Source organism: Physeter macrocephalus, chromosome 10, assembly GCF_002837175.3.
Source record: "Physeter macrocephalus isolate SW-GA chromosome 10, ASM283717v5, whole genome shotgun sequence".
Lineage (NCBI taxonomy): Eukaryota > Metazoa > Chordata > Mammalia > Artiodactyla > Physeteridae > Physeter > Physeter macrocephalus.
This window is the reverse complement of record NC_041223.1, coordinates 60,741,817-60,762,199: the sequence shown is the minus strand read 5'-3', so window position 1 is coordinate 60,762,199 and position 20,383 is coordinate 60,741,817. Positions and strand designations below refer to the sequence as shown.

Sequence of the window (20,383 nt, the reverse complement as noted above, 5' to 3'; positions counted from 1 at the left end):
GTAGAATTAGCCATCTTAAAGACATAGAAATAACTTGGGTAATTAGAGCAAGTGGTCTCCAACAAAAGTTAATGCAAAAAATAGAAGAGTTTTAAAATAATAACTATTATCTTTAGTGTGAATTAATAGGGCATAGGATCCATAAAATAAGTACAAGCTAATTTAGAAAATAATATTTTTTAAGTTAGTGGAAATTGAAGTCATGGTGTTCAAAATAAATTGAAAATCTAAATAAAAATATAATAAGTAACCTGGAACACAGATGCAAGAAACCTAATTAATACCTATATAAGTGAATTCAAGAAGAGATTGAAGCTGATGAAAATTCAAGAAAATGCTAGAAGATACTGTAATATTTTAGAAATTCTTAAGGAAAAAGAACTGACTCAAACTCTTATTGACATAGAAAAACAAACAACAAACAGAAAACTATTTCTGGACATGCAAGTATACTTCCCATAACTCTTCTTAAAAACATTACTCAAGAAATATTCCAGTCAAAAAACAAATGAACTGAAGTAAATAATTTTTAAAAAGGGAAGACATAATATTCAAGTAACCAGTGACCTTATAGTTAAGTCTAAATCATTATAGATGCAGTAGTGGTAAAGTTGAAAAGGATGGTTAGGGAAAAAAAACAGAAGATAAGTGATTTACAAAGGAAATCAAATCAATAGAACCAAGAATGTGGGGAAGGCAAGGAGTCAAGGTCTCACCTTATTAAATGGAGGTGTGAGGGCAACAGAAAGTCAATTCTACATGGTTTTAGAATTTCCAAACTTGCAGGGGAGAAAAAAAGTAAATATGAATAGGTTAAATTTTCCTATTAAGAAGTAAGCCCTTTTGCAAGCGATCCTTGTAATGGAGTGATTCTGTATTTTGACTATGATGGTGGCGACAAGATCTACATAAAATGTCAGAGAACACACATACACACACAAGTGCCTGTAGCGATAAAACTGATGAAATCTGAGTAAAGTGTGCAGATTGTGTCAATGTCAATTTCCTGCATGTACTATTGTGCTATAGCACAATGTTACCACAGGAAGAAACTGGGTGAAGTATATACACAAGATCTTCCTGTATAATTTATTTTAAGTGCTTGTGAATCTATAATTATCTTTTTAAAAAAGTTTTCTAACAATGCAAAATAAATAATAAATAAAGACAAATCTTCAAGTTGGGAGGGGGGAAGGTTTTAAGGAAAAATGAAAGTCTAGCTAGATGATGTTTTACATTTAAAGAGAGGTAAGTAAAGCAAAATGATGTAGAATAACTGAAAGAACCATATGGGCAATAAAGATCTATCCAGTATACACAAAACTGACAGAGATGGCAACAGTAATATCAGAAATCATTTAAAAGAACAAAAAAAATTTATATTTTATAAGATTAAAATCCACTAAGAACAAACATCTTTAAGGATGAATCCAACCAAATTTCACAGTCACAGTAAGAGACTAATATATTTTGTTTACTGATTTGTCAGTTTTGAGAAAACAGTAAATAAGGATATAGTACAATGAATGTGTCAAACCAAAAACAGGGAAAGGACAGCTTATCAAAAATGTTTTGGGAAAATGTCCATACATTTAGAAAAGTAAATTTAGAATACAGTTGATCCTTGAACAACGCAGGGGTTAGGCGCATGGGACCTCTGCGCAGTTGAAAATCCATGTATAACTTATAGTTGGCCCTGCATATACATAGATCCTCCTTATCCTCAGTTTTGCATCTGCAGATTCAACCAACAGTGGACTATGTAGTACTGAGCATTTACTATTGAAAAAAATCCACAACATACTAGCAAATGCAATTCAAACCCATGTTATTCACTGGTCAACTATATTATCAAAGCAACCATTTTTTAAAAATCTAAATATATAATACAAAATATCCAATAAGAGAATATGTACAAAGAGTATTTTTAAAACCTTGGAACGGAAACTCAGGAGGCCATAAAGGAAGAGAACACAGAACAGACAACATACATATTAAAGATTTCTACATGGCAAAAGCTCCCAGAAACAGCATTTAAAGAATAAACTATGAAAAAATACTAGCAAATGGTGTACCAGGTCATTGATAGCATGCCATGTAAAGAGCTATTACAAATCAGTAAGAAAAAGAGGAACACTTCAGCAGAAAACTAAGCAAAGAATATGAACAGGTAAGTAACAAAACATTTACAGATATTCGACTCCATCAATAAGCAGACAAATGCAAAATTAAAACAGTAAAAATACTTTTCATCCATAAAATTACTAAAATGTAAAAAATGATATCATTTTAGCAGTGATTTTTTTTTTTCACGAAAATTCTTCACAGGTCTCTCACATTTCTGCATATCCTATAAGCAGGGTCACTGATAATCTCTGTTCCAAACTACCCTTTCAAGGGTATTTATACAGCAAACATTGTTGCAGATAAAGAGAGGTCTCCCTCTGGAGTAGAGGGAAGGTTTTTTGTTTTTTTTTTTTTTTTACTATCCAGCATAATAAAGATAACATCTCTCTCTAGGGCAAAGGTTAGGCAGATTTACTTGCAGCCTATTCTGAATGAGTCAGGTTCCCGAAGCTCAGGGTTCCTCTCTTGTAATGCAATCTACTGCATGTGCTAGAATCATCTGACCCTCATCACATCACCCTGTGAAAATTAGGGTTCAAGGAAATGGCACAAGACAATGATGATCCTCTGGCTACTGTTATTGCTGTGCTTTGTCTCTGACCCAGGATCTCATGTCTTCTACCAGCAACCATGAAACTGTGAGCTTGCAAGTAGGGTAAAACTCAGCCTTGACAATTCCTGGCAATGAAACAGCAACAGCAGAGAGCATTCTCAGAAATGTATAAATTTACTCTTATGGCAACCTTTTGAAGAGAAATATGGAACAATCTATCATAATTTTAAAACGTATATAGCCTTTGACCCAGCAATTCCACATCTAAGCATTCACACTAAGGAACTAAGTAAATGCGCAAATATGTGCACACAAAAGTAATCCCTGAGGCTTTGTTTCTACCAGAAATAAATTTGGAATAGCCTAAATATCACCAGAGGATTGGTTAAATAAATTTTGGGTTATTCCTACAATGAAATACCAAAATACTTTAAAAAGATAATGTTATATGCACTGACACAGAAAGATGTTCATCAATTATTACTAACTGGCAGTTACTGAAAATTATATGTAGTATACTGCCAGTAATGAAACACACATAGGCTTATACACATGTATTTTTAATGTCTGAAAGGAAAGAGAACAAGTGATTAAACAGTGAAGATCTCTGGGGAATGGGGTTACCAGATAGGTGGGCACACCACACTTTTACTTTCCCCTTTGGCTATTTCTGTATTACTTGACTTTTTTTTAAAGAACGTATATATTTATTTTATGATCTAATAACATTTCTAAGTATCTATTATAGCAACACTTGAAAATTCATTACATTTAAGATGTTCAACTGGGATAGTAAAATACAAATGGGCATGGTGCAGTCCCAGGGATCACTTCTATAGGCATTTATCCCTTAGAGCTACTGAAACCAGGTACAGAACATCCTGAGTCACAGCTGATGAGGAGAGACACACTCCACTTACTAGTATACAATGCAAAGTCAAAAGATATGCAGATTTTGAATCAAGCTGCTTTTCTAGGTACATCTCTGAGAGGAGCAACTCTAACATAGCGAGTTGTGAGTTAGCAAGAGAAGGGATTTATTTAACAATGGTTAATGATTCAACTGACCATGAGAAAGGCAAGCTAAAAAATAATTTCAACAAGAGGCAAGGAACTTTAAGGAGCGGGTGGAGTAGGGAGGAAGGGGTAAAAAAGGAAATCAACTTACCCTCACTAAATGTGTCCATTCCAAAAATATTTAGGCACTGTTTGAATCACTAGACACTAAAACACATTATAAAGCTAAAGTAATAAGACCAGCATGGTATTAGTACAGGAAGCCAGAGATTGCTAAACATTAATTCAGAAAAAGTCCCAAGAATATACAAGAATTAGGGCCTCAGATAAATACAGTACTTGCCATCAGTAGGGAAAAACAGAATTCAACAAATGATGATGGGGACAATGACTAACAACTACGAGAGAGGAAAAAAAGGGCCTTAATTCCGTCCTTATACTAAAATATAATTGAGGTAGGTTAAAGATTTCAATATGAAGAATAAGACCATTAAAAGTACTAGAAGAAAACAGAGGAGGATACTTATATACAATTCACGTGGCAAAAGGTCTTTCTTCAGAGGGTACCAGAGTTAGATCCATAAAGTTAAAACCGATTATGTTGATCACAGCAAAATTTAAGAGGATGAGGCAATGAGACTAACCCAGTAAAGAAAGAAAGGGCGGTTTTTGTTAACTGGCTATATTTAGAAGTAAAAGATAAACAGCAACATTTTACGATGTCACTGTACAGAGGACTATCATTGCATTACTGGATCGCGGCACTAGTAAAAAGAAATTAACCATCTTACATTGAGCTGACCTCTCTGATTTTCAAGTCCATAACAGAAGGGAAGAGTATGAAAATGCAGGACTCAGAAAAGCCAAAATTTGGGACAGTAGTAAAAAGAAAAAAAGAGAGAAAGAGAGAGAAAGAAAAGAAAAGACATGGTGCTCAGAAAGGAAGTGTGGAAAGAAGGATCCAATTCAATGAACGAGTAGAGCACCTACTACGGGGTGATGCATACTGTCACTAGAAAAAAAAGTACATGTCCCTTTCCCCCAAGAACTTAGTATCTAATAAAGGGCTAGAGAAGCACTGATGTCTCAGGAAACTCTCCCTCTACTCAACCAACAGGTACAATATGTAATTTAGGACAACAGAAGGAATGAAGTGAGCTTTAAGGGGAAAAAAATGTACTTATATTCTGAACTGAAGAATACCAAGAAGCAGTAAAGGCAGCTTGTGTCCTCTAACAGACCAAAGCAAGCAAGATCCCCGCACCTGCCGTGAGTCCTCCGGGGCATAAAGCCAGACACAGTATCCTTGCCAACTCTACTACCTGACCACAGGTTTATAGCATCTTGACTTTCTAGTTATTTGTATATTTTAATTAGTGACTGCAAGCGAGGCTCTGTGGCAACGAGCATTTGGGAAACCATCAAGGAAATCCAAAACCACTCCCATTGCAAACATGCTGACAAGGAGGCCAAGTGGATGTTCATCATCACACTGTATTCTAAGGATATCCCTAAAACATAGAAACAGGGCTGCTGCCAGGTATCTCATGGCAGTCCTGAATTAAGACATGGGCCTGGTTAGGTAAAAACAATCGGGTGCCAAAAAGAAATCAAGGAAGCACGCGCAGGAAGCAGCAAGTACACAGGCGGGCAGGTGGCCGACTCGGGGCTGCAGGGTCAGCACTACCCGCCAACCCCGCGATGTAAACAACCCTGCGCCGCGCGCACTGGGCGACGCCTCACGCCCGGCAGACAGTCGAGCAGAGAAGCAGCGCCCGAGGCAAGTAAGCTGTTTGCAGGGTCACCAGCAAGCCTCGCAAGCGCAGGCGGGCGGCGGGGCCGGTAAAGGGACCTCTGCCGGGCGCCCGGGCTCCCCGAAGCGCGGCTCCGCCCGGGCCCGGCCCAGCCCCAGCGCCGAAAGAGGAAGACGGAGACCCGCAGAAGGGAGAAGTAAAGGAAGGGCCGTACCCTGCAGGGTCCGGTAGAGGCGCGCGCCATAGGTTCCACCAGCGACCAGCCGGCGCGGGGAGGCCGGGGCGCGGGGGCGACTCCCAGGCTCCGCGCAGAGGCGCAACGGCGGCGCGCCCGGCCGAGCACGACCCGGAAGGAAGAGGCGCAGGCTGCGCGGAGGGGCGGGGCCAGGGGTGGGGCGGGGCCACGGCGGCGTCTGGACCGCCCCTCCTAGGCCGAGGGGAGGAGCTTCCTACTGCCTTCCCTGCCGGAGTCGTACCCTACAAATTTCCTGTTACTCCCCAGAAGGCAGCGGTGGCAAATGTACGGCGGAAATAATCTCTTCCTGTCATCGGCCTGCTAGGACTTCTCCAGTCTAGAGTTGTTGGGTCAGGGGATGCACAGGGATTACTGATGTTAAGGTTCTCAGAGGAAAAGTGGAACAAAAGTTATAGGCGCTCTAAAGGCATAATTCACCAAGTTTGCAAACCTCTTCTGTCCCAGATACAAGTCCTTCCTGCAGGCTCATCTCCCTCCCGACATTCCGAAGGCCGTGATCATTACCTCTGTTGAAGAAGATGCTCTCACGGTCTCCCTTAATCATTTTAATGTATTTTGAGTAGATACAATATTACCCTCTTTTTACTTTGCATATTTATCTTGCATATTGCAAGGTTTCCATTAAGATGGAAAACATTTAATAATGAAGAAAGGTTGACCTACACATTACTTGCTATCTAATTGCTCCTAAAGAGGCAAAATAATAAGGATATTTATTTATAAATTATATACATGAACAGAGCTAATACATGATGTGAAGTATAAATTGTATATAAAAATGGAAAATTTTTAACAGAATTGAAGCTTAATCCCCATTCCACCCTCAACTCTCCTTGAGTGTGGCCAGCACTTGGTGACTTGCTTGCAAAGAATATGGAAAGGAGGGGAAAGTAGCTTCATTGTGGAGAAAGCTGGGAAACACTTCCTTGGCCAGATGGAAGTTAACACGGTTAGTGATAAGCCAAGTTGATAGCATGTGCCTTGAGACGGTGAGAGGAAAAGGGTACTTCATCTCTGTGATAGTCTTCCTCAAAACCTGTAAACCCTGTCTAACCTTGAGAAAACATCAGAAAGCCCAGGTAGCCTATAAAAAAACCTGAACTAAATGCCAAGTTAATGAAAACAAACAAACAAAAAGAAAAACTGAGAAATTGTCACAGACCAGAGCCCTCTCCCTTAGGAGACAGGACCACTAAATGTAACATGGTATTTCGAATGGGATCCTGGAACATGAAAAGAACATTAGTGGGAAATCTAGTTCTACTAGAATAAAGAGTGGAATTTAGTTAATAGTGATGTACCAGTGCTGGTTTCTTAGTTGTAACAAACGTACTATTATAACATAAAGGATTAACAATAAAAGGAAAATGGATGAGTGATATAAGGGAACTCTCTGTATCATCTTTGCGACTTTTCTGTAAATCTCGATTTATTCTAAAATAAAGAGTGGATTACAAATAATAAATTAACTGTAAGTAAATGAAACTGACTGTTTATGGTTGCCAGCTAGACTTAATTGAGCTGATGTCCATAGAGCACTCAGACTCAGTCTTACTAAAACAGTTTCTCATTTTTCATATAATTTCTAAATAAACCTTTCATTGAAGTAAAAATTGTCTTTAGAAAAAGACACAAAATACAATGCAGAGTTTGATGAAAAGTGAACATACACATGTATTCATCACTCAGGTAAAAAAAAATAATTACTAGCCCTCAGAAGCCTCTCCTTGCTCTTCTAAATCTCTACCCTTTACTCCTCTTCAAAGGTAACCATTATCCTGACTTCTAATACCAGAGATTCATTTTGCTAACTTTTGCCTTTATGGAGATGGATTCATACATTATATGTACACTCTTTTGAATCTGGTTTCTTTCTCTCAAAATTAGGTTTGTGAGAGTTATTCATATTATTGAGTGTAGTGGTAGTTTCTCGAGTTTCTGTTGTACAAATATACCATAAGTTATTTATCTATTCTACTCCTGATGGACATTGAGCTGTTTTTAGTTTTGATTATTACAGGTGATGCTGCTATGAACATTCTTACTCATATTTGTCAGTGCACATCTTTTGCATGCCCTTCCACACATTTCCGTGTGTGTGTGTGTGTGTGTGTGTGTGTGTGTAAGAGATGTAGTAATTGGTGCTGTTGTTTTTAAAGGCACTTGAAGTGCTGCTTGGAACATATATAAGGTTATATTTAAGGAAAGGAAAAGACCACGGCAAAGTTCCATTTCTGTGAGTAGATGGAATTTTGATCATCATTGTTCAATCTATCCTCCCTCCATCCTCAACGGCCATGCCATTGCCGTGCTTTGTTTGCTGGGCAGAAGAGCCAAGTGAGGCCAAGGAAAAGGGTGATACTTATCAGTTCATGATGGCACTGATTTAATGGGTGAACTAATGCCTCGTTATTAAATGGAATGTTGTTTAGAGCTGAATAGCATCCCACGCTGTAACAGCGCTATTACAAATAAAGTCCCAACAAAGCTTAATTGTGCATAAAGTCACCAGCTCAGCAAGTTGCTTATGATCCATTCTATGTCAGCTTCAAAAGTTACAATGTTCTGCTCAGATGGGGAGGCGGGCAAAGAAGCAGCAGGTTCAAAACTCTTCTTTTGTCTCTAACTCTTGAAAAACTCACCGTCATACCCTCTGCTATTTTCAGGTGATTTTTCTTCATCTTTTTATTTATTTATTTATTTATTTATTTTATTTACTTTTTGGCTGCATTGGGTCTTCGTTGTTGCGCGTGGGCTTTCTCTAGTTGCAGCGAGCGGGAGCTACTCTTTGTTGTGGTGCGCAGGCTTCTCATCGCAGTGGCTTCTCTTGTGGAGCTCAGGCTCTAGGCACACGGGCTTCAGTAGTTCTGGCACACGTGCTCAGTAGTCGTGACTCGCGGGCTCTAGAGCGCAGGCTCAGTAGCTGTGGCGCACGGTCTTAGTTGCTCTGAGGCGTGTGGGATCTTCCCGGACCAGGGCTCAAACCCGTGTCCCCTGCATTGGCAGGTGGATTCTTAACCACTGCGCCACCAGGGAAGTCCCTTTTCTTCATCTTAAAAAGAAATTTCTACCAGTTATAAACTTTCAGGGCAATGAGTAAGTATGGCAATAAGATACTATACCAGAGAGGCCGAGATGTCATTCAATACGCTGCCAAGAGGACTCAAAATGTCTTCATAGTGAGCTCCCTTAGGTTTTCTGCCATTGGTTCCCAAATAAGTTCTGTCAAGACCTCTCAGAAAATGCAACTCCATACATTTCCTACCTAACTCAGCCAAAATAATTCACCCCTCTGTGAAATCTTAAGTTAACTAGTTTGTTGGAAAATGGCATTCAGTCAGTAATATTAGTCCAAGGTGTTTAATTTGCAGGTGGCCAAAGAGCATGAATAATAGACAGTGAAAGTGGTCTATCAGTGTACTTTTTTAAACCTCTTACAGTCTAGAAAAGAGTTTCACTTTAATATTAATCTATCACAAAATTAGTCTAGAAATAGTCACAGCCGTTAAGAAGAAAATAAGAATTTTAAGCCAGAAGTAAGCCCAAAAGTCATGTAGTCCAAACCTCTTTTTTTACAGATGAGGAAACTGGGGCTCAGAGAGGTTAGGCGACTTCCCCAAATCAAAGTGTCAGAACTGTCCATGAAACATAGTTCTCTGACTTTAAATCCAGAGGCTTTGGGGTTCTTGTTTTTTGTTTTTTAATGATACCACATTTTCATGTTATTATTTAACAAAGACTAAACTAATCATGCTTCTATATTACCATAATCTTGAAAGTGCTGAATACAATAGAAAGAAAATTGAACTTGGGAGTAGGAAGACCTGTCTATCTAGCTCTGCTATATTAGTAACTCTGTGATCTTGCATAAGTTACAACTTCTCTGAGCTTGTTCTCAGGTCTATGAAATGTGCCTAACTCACAGGCACTGGAGAGATTTAAAAGAAATCATATATTTGAAAGTAATCTGTGAGCTATAAAGTAGGATGCAGGGTATGAATATTATTAATATTTATTACAAGGTGTTGAAGATCAGAAATTGAGTCTTTCCAGTACAAAATGTCGGAACAGAACCTTCACGTTCATTCTAGTCTAATCCTTCCCATTGTCACCAGGGGTGAGAAAAGCCCAGAAAATGTGAGTAATTTACCCAAAGACTTATGGTAAGTTGCTGGCAAAGCCAAGACTTGAATATAGGTCTCCTAACTTACAACTTCTAATATCTTTGAAAAGTGACGATGAATTACAAACCAGTAAGATGGTTTAAAATAACCAGATAAAACTTTAGACAATCTACACAGGCCTCAAAGGGATATCTTGAAATATTTTTTTTAATATTTTAAAAATATGTTTTAAAAATAACTTATCTAACTCATACTGTCTGTGCTGTTTTGAGTTGTACTGTTCTTTCTTCTGTAGCTTGAATCATTTACTTAAAATTTTAGCATTGATAAATGGTTCTCACTGGTCAAAAATAATATAGGAGAAATACCACCTGGAGACAGTGGACGGAATAGATCTCTTCCTGAAGTAACTTCACACCTGTGGTTCTATGATGGCTGGAACACACAGCTGTGAAAAAGAAGCTTGTGGTCAGCACCTCCACTAAACCCAGTAGAGGCTACAATCCCTCTCCTTCCTACTTTTCCTTTTTTAAGTGGAGATGCTTTTAAAAGAGCTCCTGTGTGCCTGCATTAGGCAGATCCCTATGGTCTATTCACAGAGTGGCATGGTAATCGACAGAAGAAAAGCAAAGATTCTCTGTCCATATAGGTAAAGCAAAAGTGATATGTGACTGAGAGTTTCAGTAGTAATGTTCCATATAATTCAAAGTCTTTAATCCCTTACAACTATTTTGTCCTCAGTGGAAGATTTGAGGGGACTGGATTATCCAGATAAACACTCAGTATTCATTCATTTATTTGTGCTCTGGCACAAGTGTGAATATCCTGTCCCCACTGTAATATAATCTATGCATTTATTTAAAAGAAAATTATGAAAATATGATTTTCTAGGCTACGTATATCCATTGGAACATAAAGAAGTGTATCCTCTTTTTGTTATTGAGCCATAACTATTTTCCCCATCAAGTTAATATAAATAATATCACAGGGACTTCCCTGATGGCACAGTGGTTAAGAATCCACCTGCCAATGCAGGGGACACGGGTCCAAGCCCTGGTCCGGGAATATCCCACATGCCGCAGAGCAACTAAGCCCGTGCACCACAACTACTGAGCCTGCACTCTAGAGCCTGCGAGCCACAACTACTGAGCCCATGTGCCACAACTACTGAAGCCTGCACACCTGGAGCCCATGCTCCGCAACAAGAGAATCCACCACAATGAGAAGCCAGCGCACCGCAACAAAGACCCAATGCAGCCAAAAATAAATAAATAAAATTAATAAATTTATTTTAAAAAATAATAATATCACCTATATAGTAAATACAAATGAACCAAGAATAATTTATTATGCATAATTTAAAATGAAATCTTTACAATAATTGGGGAACCTTTATTATAAAGCTTCCCCCAAACCCAGTACCCACTGACGACCTATTTCCTTCATCCAGCATTATCTCTTCTGGATAGTGTGTGAGCCGACAAACATCATCTGGCAAGAAGCACCCTAAAAGTGTATCTGTAAGGATCATCCTTTGTGATACTATAACTGTTTGGGATTTCTTGGTTAGAATCCTCAGTGCCCTATTGGGAAAAATTCCTCTATTTCAAAGAAACATAGAAAATAAATTTAAAAGGAGCTTTCTTTTTTTCTCTCTCTTTCTTCTGGTTATAAATTGGTAGAAGTTTTCCAAGTTTTGAGGAGAAATTGACTTTCCTCTTTAATGGGTTCCTCAAAATGTTACCAAGGATAAAGTTCCTGTTATACACTATCCTTCTGCTATTTTTTTTTCTTGCTTATCATTTCAGCCTTTAATGGTGACAGATCTGATTGCTTTAGAGTAGGGGGTCTTTCTTCCAAATCAAATGACTCACAAAGCAAGTCACTAAAAGAAGAGGGTGAGAATCCAGGATGGGCTGCTGGCAGCGTTCCCCCTTCCGCCTGCCTCTTGGCCTCCTGCCCCCTGAGAACGCCTGCGGCTGCCAGGACAACACAAACGTCTTGGAGACGGGCCAGACAAGATTTAACAATGGTCAGCTGGGATCAATCAGTTACGGAACCGAGCACTTTATTTACTATTTCCTAAGTAGATTGCTATTCATATAATGTTGGACTATTTTATAGGATGAGAGGTCTTGAGCTAATTTCATATGTGTATGTCCTATTTCCCTAATAATGAATATTTTTCCATAGCCTTTAGTGCAGCTAGGAAGCAAGCTTAATGCAATCACTGAAAAGTACCTCTTTAGGGAAACAACACAAGTATTTGAAATTCAGAAGAGTGGGGTTTTGAGCTACTTTCTGTGAAGGTCATATTCTGAAGATGGGAGGGGCCATTTTTTGGTAAGGACAGTATCACTATTTATTCTCCCACTAATAAGAATTTATGTTCATTTAGACAGAGTTGGACTTTACATACAAATTGTGTTTGGTGGTTTATTCTATTCCAATTCTGTCTATGCTTCTGACTGCAAATAGGAATCTAAGTAGGCATTCTTTCACAAGGAACGCCTGACAAATACCATTTGTGGTAAAAATAGTAAAAGTTGTATATGCCAGTACTTTAATGTGAATCTGAGTCTCCTGGGAATCACGTTAAAATACAGATTCTGATTTTGGGGGGGAGCTTGAGTTCTGAACTTATAACAATTCCCAGGCTATATGGATGCTACTAAGCCTTGAACTACACTTTGAATAGAAAGCTTTAGGCCATTTCACTTGCGAATATTGTATCTGACCTATGAAGATTTAGCATGACCAAGCACCAATATTACAGAGCAATATCTCAACTTTAACTGGAGTCTTGAATAAGGTAGTAAGTGGATAGAATCTTGTTAAATATGTGTGTCACTCCTTTAGATGGTTTTAAATTTCCTTGGGAATAGGGGGAGGTAATCTAGATTCTATTTTCATTTTACTGAAAGGGCCAGTGCAAGAGAAAAATCTCTGAGGTGATAGCCCAAGTGGGTATCCCTTTAGTCTCAGAAGACTGTAGCTGGCCCATCTTTCAAGGTAATTGAGGAAGCCAACAGCCAGTATTAGCAGAGTTTTGGAGATCAAATTATGGCATGTGCCAAGACTACATGAGCTGGATGAGTTTAGCTTTCTATGTGTCAAAGTTCTCAACCAGTAATGCCAATCTCTAGCTGCTATTCTGCTCTAGCCTGCTTTTGTTTTCACCAAGTGCAAGTGCAGCACAGAAATGGGAGCATAAGAAAAATATCAGATTTGCTATTCACAGCAACAGCTCCAAGCCCAGACAGCTCCAAAGTAAATCTGAACAAGGTCTTGCTGTGACTTTGTGACCAAAGACTTAATGTTCTCATACCATTAGTGGGCTCTGGCACTTTATCAAACCTGTGATACTGACTAGCCACCAGTAATTGCTGATTAATGAGCAAAGTTTTCTCTGCCTTGTTTTCTTCAGGAGTCTAATATACCTTCATCTTCTGGAAATGTGTTGAATCAGTCAGTTGACATTCTCTGTGAGCTTTTTTTAGATATTGATGTATCTAAACAGAGGACATCTTGCTCTTTTACCTGTTCCTCTTGAGATGACCTTGTAGTGCTATATCTGCCTTAAGTTATACCTTTAAGAAAACAATCACACTTTCATGCATTCAGAGAGAGCAGTTAACAGACTAGAGCATTTGGGGAAAAAATTGTTTGTTCTGTAATTTTCAGGATACTAAAATGATATAACTAGAAGGATTTCTAAAGAGCATCTAGTCCAGGGTGACAAATGAGTTTCACTTCCAGTGCCACAGGACAGAGGAACGAGGACAGATGTACCTTTTATTTTCCAATCCAGATCTAGTATCAACCCTAACTTGTAATCTGAGTTCTTCTTTTCTTTCCTTCTCTCTCTCTCTTTTTTTTTTTTTTTTTTTAAACTATTTCTCTATCCAGACACAAGTACCAACCAGGCCGCAAAATTACATCTGAGGAGGGACTGGGGACATACCAAGAGCCTAGGACAACTCTGCCAACTTCACCTCCCTTTCAGACTTCCTCTACCCCTTATTCCATGATTGACCAGCATCTGGGGCTCCCCAGCACCACATACATGGCAAGCTTCATCCTCTAGCATTTTTAAAGGGGTCCAGATTATGACTGGGTGCTTTGTGCCTGATTCCATGGTCACAAAGTATCACGTTACAGCACCCTTGAACCATACTATAGAATGTTTATGACCAAGCCACAGCTGAAAATAGTTGGGTACATAGATGTGTCTCTGGTTTCCATTTACATCCTTTTCCAGAATCAAGGCTTCAGAACTGCTGGCAGGTGCCTCCTTTGCTTTCCACACTTCCTCACTTATTGCATATAGCACTGGGAGGGAGGCACAGGTGGATGACAGTACCATTTGAGACCTTATAATATCTTGGAAGCATCCAAGTATAGAAATATATTTTGTCTTGTTTATTTCCAGATTCAGGAGAGTGTTAATTGCAGCCAAGATGTCTAGAGCTGATTTAGATCTCTCTCTGTCAGTGTGACCTTGGCTAAGTTACTTCACCTTTTTGATATTTTGTCAAGTGTGGATAATGGCACTTGCTCTTAAATGTGGTTAATCAAGATATGCAAAAGAACTTTGCTCTCTCCACAGGAAAGTTTCTCGTCTATATAAACACAAGGAATTATTAAGATACTGATATTTTCAGGCTGAGTTAAATGTGATTGAATTTTGCACCATTAAATGTGCATGTTCAGTGATTTCGTTATTGGTGGGCTGATTCTTGGTATGTTAATGAAGACCTATCTATAGTTTTCTTGATTAACTCATGGCTCAGGACTTGTTACTTCAAGCACCAAACAAGATTCAGTTTTTTGAGGCACTGCATCCAATATCTCAATTATTCATCTTAGGAATTAGTATGAAATTAGCACAGATCCCTGTTCATATGGAAATAGATGGGTATGTTAATTGAAATGCTGTAGCTGGAAAAAGTTTTGCATAAAGAAAGGATTGATATTAATATCTTTGAATGGAAGATGTATATCATATTGTTAGTAAGGAACAATTCATTCATGTGTACTTTTTCTAAACAATTATTTTATGTAGTTTATCTCACTTCCAAAGTAGAAGCTATTCAGTCTAGCAAATATTTTGAAATAGAAATATGCTAATAACGCTTTTTAACTTAAAGTAAAAGCTATGTTAAAACATTAACGTTGGGCTTCCTTGGTGGCGCAGTGGTTAAGAATCCACCTGCCAATGCAGGGGACATGAGTTCGATCCCTGGTCTGGGAAGATCCCACATGCCGCGGAGCAGCTAAGCCCATGCACCACGACTACTGAGCCTGTGCTCTAGAGCCCGCGAGCCACAACTACTGAAGCCCGCGCGCCTAGAGCCCGTGCTCCGCAACAAGAGAAGCCACCGCAGTGAGAAGCCCATGTACCACAACGAAGAGTAGCCCCCGCTCGCCGCAACTAGAGAAAGCCCGCGCGCAGTAATGAAGACCCAACGCAGCCAAAAATAAATAAATAAATAAATAATTTTTTAAATTAACATTTTTTTCTTGCTCCTTCTTGTCATATTTTTTATCGCTTTCCATGTTCAAATTTTCACATTCAGCTGCTGTAAGGGTTTATTAATTGTTAATCAGAACCAAATAATTAGGGTACACTTCTACCAACTATCCAGATTAAATACTAGGTGTGTGTGATAACTTGCCATCATTAAAATTTCTTGGTTCTCCCAGGCAAGTCCCTTGAAGCCTTTTCTGAAATTAAATACAAAGTTAAGCCCCAATAGTGGGAACAATAATTTATAGAAATGTGAAGGAAATAAGACACTAATTTACATTGCATGTATATATATATATATATATATATTTTTATACTTACGTATATACCTATACACACACATACACACCAGACTCAAAGACTCTAATCAGATTTAAATTTCTGAAGCTTATAATCATATATAATAAATACATATCATATAAACCTTATTATACTATTATAACCGTAGTATAATATTTCACCATTCCTTGTCATTTAGAAATTTAACTCAGAAATTTAAGTCAACAAACTTATGTTGTGGATCTCTCATGTGAAAGGTATTCTGCTAAGCGCGGAGGACATAAACGCTAACAAAGACCTCACTACCTAGCCAAGGACATAATCCATATGTACAGATATGTTAATCACAAGGAGAGGATTTAAGAGCATTAAAAACAAAATTCTGAAGGAGCATAAAGTTGGATAAGACGCCACCAAGCATGGCTACTTAAAGGAGTTGGCGTGTTGAACTGAGCTAAAAAAGATAGGTAAAATTCCGGGGATTTCCAGGCAAAGGCAAGGACATGAAGAAGCGCCTGCAGGGGAAAAAGAGGCAGGAAGAGTTCTGGGGGACTAGTGATAGGAGAGAGTTGCCAAGAGTAGCAAACTATCGCCAACCCTTTTTTTTACCCACAGCATACTGTGATCATTTTGCCCCCTTTTGATCAATGTTGTGAAAATATTGTTATTGAACACAGATTGGTATGTGAAGAAATTCTAAAGCAGAAGTGATTTTCTAGGGAGCACGTACACTATAATTTCACTTCTTCGAATGGCCTAAGATAACTGAGGTTGGCATTAACTAACACAGTCAACGTTGAGCAGGAGCTTCAGGAGTTCGCAGAAGGAAAAGAGAATCATCCAGCGACACTGTGCTGGCAGCCATCTGACAAAATCAGGGCACAGGAAAGATGGTGGGAGAGGCACAGGAGACCCCTGGGGTGACGGGCTGTTGGCTGAGACTGCAAGTCCAGGCCCCCAGTTCCACTTCATACTCCAGTGGAACCCGGTAGTAAAGGGCAGTAAGAGTTGGGGATAAAAACATTGAGCAAGTAGTCCTCAAAGGGAGGGGCTTCTCCAACCATTTCTAACTCCAAATTATGGGACGAGGACCCCTATTTATCTACTTATTTGTACAAAGGGCCTGTTTCACTTACTATGACTGCATAACAAATTACTCCAAAAGTTGGTGGAGAAAAACAACAATTTATTATGCTCACAGATTCTGTGGATCAGGTTTTGGACAGAGTATAGTGGGGTCGGCTTGCCTCTGTTCTATACTTTCTGGGCCCCAGCTGGAAGACTTCAAAGCTGAGGGCTGGAATCATCTGGAGGCTCATTCCCTCACGTGTCGTGCAGTTAATACTGGCTGTCAGCTGGAGCCTGGAGTTCCTCTCCACTTGGGCTTCTGCATATGGTCTCTAGGCTAAAAAGCTAGTTTGAGTTCATCACAATATGGTGGCAGAGTTCAAAGGGCAAGCATCCTAAGGAAGGGAGCTATATGTAGACCATATCCTTTCTATACCCTAGCTTTGGAAGTTATATAGCATTACATTGCAGAAGTGGTTACAAGTTCCTGCCCCAAATCACAGGGAGAAAACAGAGACCCCACCTCTTGGAGGGAAGAATGGCAAGGTTCTGAAGAGCATGTTTGAAGCAGAAATATTGCCATAGCCTTATCAGGAAAATCTGCCACAGAGCCTTGGAGAGCTCATACAACTGATGCTGTGTACTCTGTTTCTGCCTTTCTCCTTCCCTTTCCTATACCCCTTGTAGCTGTTGCAGTTTCTAGAATAAAGAGAGGGGCAGAGGACTTAACAAGAAGCCTAGATGCTGCCTAGGGGAATTATTAATAAAGTTGATTATGGGTTTTCAAAACTCAGACTCAGTATAGATTAATATTCCTGAAGCATGGAGAGGAAAAATGTATTTAGAGAAGTGGCTTTGAGGCAGGAGATAGATGGGCCCTCAGGGCAAAGGTTTGAGTTCATTCCCTGGAGACCGATATTCAGAGATGGGAACAACAAGACAATTGAGAGAGGAGGATGGGTGATGGGCGCTGCCCAGATAGAAGATAAGAGACCACATATTCCTCATTCTCAAAGCCAGGAGACCTGACTACACATGAGCAGAAAGGCTCCTTGGAGGTCAAAAAGGGAGTGATGCCAACTGATGCTCACTACCCATAGGCCTCTTCGGTAGAATCCATCTTGGCAAAGAGATGTGCCCGCACACGTGGGACAATCCTGAGATACACCAAATACGGACCTTGAACTAGGCAAATCAAAATAATTGGTCAAAGGAAACCTGGAAGAAACGCTCCATAACAGTGACTCAAACTGCCTCAAGGGAGCGACTCTCTCTCTGAGCCCACCCGTGTGTCTATCCACACGTACTGTACTTCTTTTCTTCTCCTAATAAATACTTTACTTGTTTCACTACTTTCCTTCTTTGTGGGAATTCTTTTTCTGCAAAGCTGTAGGGCCAGAGCTTTGTCACTGACCACTGGTCTAGTGGCTAAGATTCGGTGCTCTCACCGCCACGACCAGACCTCAATCACTGGCAGGGAACTGAAACCCTGCTTCAAGCCACTGCAGGCCAAGGCCACCCGAGATCAGTCTGGGATAAATCATTGAAGACTTTATGCTGAGAATTTAGGTTTTCTGTTGGACTCAAGACTTTGTTCTGTGGCAATGGAGAAATGGCTGCATGTTTTTGATCAGGTGAGTGACTTAATCATTTAGGAAAATGACTCACTCTGAAAGCCCTGGGCAGAATAGATCAGAATAGCAAGACACTGGAAAGTGAGAGAAAGCAGAAGTTCTCTTAACTGACCCCCTCGTAACTGAAATGCCTCATTAATCTCTGCTCTCAGTGCTGTGTCTCAAATCTCTGTATGCTGAGACCAGGAAGATATACCCAAACACGCCCTTGTATTCTTCCTCTTTCCAGATGAGTTGCTTGCTGATCAAGAGTCATGATATTTGTTCCCAAAGTTGTGTATGAACTTTAGTTGCAATTACATAATTTAAATATTTTAAGACAAAGTTAATTATGAGTGCAAAAGGAAAGAGGGTAGTAGTTTCTGTAAAAATGAAACTATCTGCTTTGGGAAAGACTAAATAAGAGTGTAATAAATGCTGTAAGATTAAGGGTGGCTGAGACAGGTAAAAGATAGGGGGGAAAAATGAACATCTAGAAAGATTCTATAGTCAAGTTACTTTGTAAGAGTTTTGCACTGTCAGAGTGTAGCACAGCAAGTAAGAGCCTATAGAGCTAAACTTATTAAATCCAATTCCAGTTCTGTTATTTGCTGTCTATGAGACTTACCTAACCTTTATGTGCCTCAGTTTTCTTATCTGTAAAATAAGGTTACTAATAGTACCTACCTCATAGTCTGCAGTAAGGATTAATAGAGTTTAAATTTTTTAAAGTGCATACAAGAGTATCTGCTACACTGAAAGTGTTAGAGAAGGGCTGTTATTATTATTATTATTATTCTTCACTACGGGTATAGCTTTCAAGAGGACAATAAAGAATAGCAATAAATGGATCAACAGTCAGGAAAATGTTATGGCTACATCAAAAGATGAGTGAGTGAGTGTATATTTATATGTTCATAAGGTATCTGAGTGTCATTATTTTTACAATTCCCTGCTTAAACAGACTTATAAACGACATTGAAAGCCATTGGCCCCGACGATCTCAGATAAGAGAGCCTTATCTGAGGCTGGAGGGCTCGTGCCAGGTGGGTGACATTAGGGGTCTAGGGAAGGGGCAGGGAGAATGGAGAGTAAGGGTCAGAGAGGAGACACTTGAAGAGAATAGACTCAGCAGGTAAGGAAGGAATATGACCTGAAGGTTTGAGCCTAAGTGCTTGAAAAGATATTAATCAGAAGAGAGGACAGAATTTGGGGAGGGCATGATGAAAACACTTTATTTAAATGTAATGGTTTTGGGACTTCTCTCATGGTGCAGTGGTTAAGAATCCGCCTGCCAGTGCAGGGGACACAGGTTCGATTCCTGGTCCCGGAAGATTCCACATGCCACAGAGCAACTAAGCCCGTGCGCCACAACTACTGACCCCTGCTCTCTAGAGCCCCCAAGCCACAACTACTGAGCCCGTGTGCCACAACTACTGAAGCCCATGTGCCTAGAACCCACGCTCTGCAACAAAGAGAAGCCACTGCAATGAGAAGCCCATGCACCACAGCAAACAGTAGCCCCCGCTCGCTGCAACTAGAGAAAGCCTGCGTGCAGCAACGAAGACCCACACAGCCAAAAGTTAATAAATACGTAAATAAATATTTTAAAATAAATAAATAAATAAATATAATGGTTTTTAAACTGTGGTATTTCCCAGGATTTGGTCCTGGCCCTCTTCATTCTTCCACAAAACACTCTCTAGGCAAAACTCATCTCATGCCTTTGGTTAGCATATTCTAATTGTGCCAGAATTCATGATCCAGCTCAAACCTCTCTGCTGAATTTTAGACTAGTATATACAGCTGGCTCCCACACACAGCTCTTCTTGAATGTTCCATAGAACATTCATTGAACATTCAATATGTGCAAAGCAATTTATCCTCTTCCCACTAACACCTGTTCCTTTTCCAAATTACCTTAACAAATGATACCGTCATTCACCCAATCATTCTGGCCATGAGTGATCTGGAAACCAATCTAAATGTCTTCCTTTCCCCCACCCTTCACATTTAATTGGTCTCTAAGACTTGCCATTCACCTTTTAAATATTGTTTGACT

The 20,383-nt window shown here is 39.6% G+C and overlaps 1 protein-coding gene across 3 annotated transcripts in view; it reads right to left on the bottom strand.

Moving 5' to 3' along the window:
* The window catches only part of FBXL4 (F-box and leucine rich repeat protein 4), a 72,485-nt gene extending 66,668 nt beyond the window's left edge, over positions 1-5,817 (bottom strand). For all 3 annotated transcript variants that reach the window (XR_008618397.1, XM_028494631.2, XM_055087611.1), the window contains exon 1: positions 5,666-5,817. The gene's annotated coding sequence lies outside the window, so the exon portion shown is untranslated. The remainder of the gene's footprint in view (positions 1-5,665) is intronic.
* Positions 5,818-20,383: the final 14,566 nt, after the last annotated feature.